The following is a 708-nucleotide window of genomic DNA, read 5'->3' as shown; positions in this document are numbered from 1 at the left end:
TATCTTCTGGAAAAGAAGTCAGCTATTTCATATTGCATGTCCTTAAAAAGACAACAGGCAATGTCTTCGAACTATCCTTAGAATAGCTCATTAAACTGTGCGGTTGTTTTCCTTTATACCTGAGAAGTATACCCTGCACCTCTTGATTATTAAACAGACCTCCTCTGAGCCTAAGACTCAAGAGTAAGAAATCGATCCAGAATTGGGCCCAAATCGATCGGTTCGGCTGGCATTGACGGTGCACAGCACAAGGCTAACCCACAAGGGTAATAAGAAGAATACGAGGTGGTCGCTTTGACTTGCCGTTTGCCAGTGTTCGATGTTGCTATTGTGTGCAAGTTAGGCCTGAGACCGGTGAGGTACTTGAGAGAGAGAGAGAGAGAGAGAGAGAGAGAGAGAGAGAGAGAGAGAGAGAGAGAGAGAGAGAGAGAGAGAGAGAGAGCGAGAGAGTGGGGGATGGGAGAGGGGGTAGAGTGAGAGAGAGAGAAAGAGAGAGCGGGTGCGGGAGAAAGAGAGAAAAGTGTATACAAACCATCAGACAGACAGACAGACAGACAGACCAACTGGCAGTAAAGTGAAGGGTTGGGGGAGGGAGAGATACAGTTATAGGTGTACTATGCGTATAGCTGTGCAGGTGTGTTATGTGTGTCCAAGTGTGTTTGGGGTGTGTGTTTGTATGTCCGTTTGTGTTTGTGTGTGTGTGTGTGT

This window comes from Aplysia californica, unplaced genomic scaffold, assembly GCF_000002075.1.
Source record: "Aplysia californica isolate F4 #8 unplaced genomic scaffold, AplCal3.0 scaffold00085, whole genome shotgun sequence".
NCBI lineage: Eukaryota > Metazoa > Mollusca > Gastropoda > Aplysiida > Aplysiidae > Aplysia > Aplysia californica.
This window is presented reverse-complemented; position numbering follows the sequence as displayed.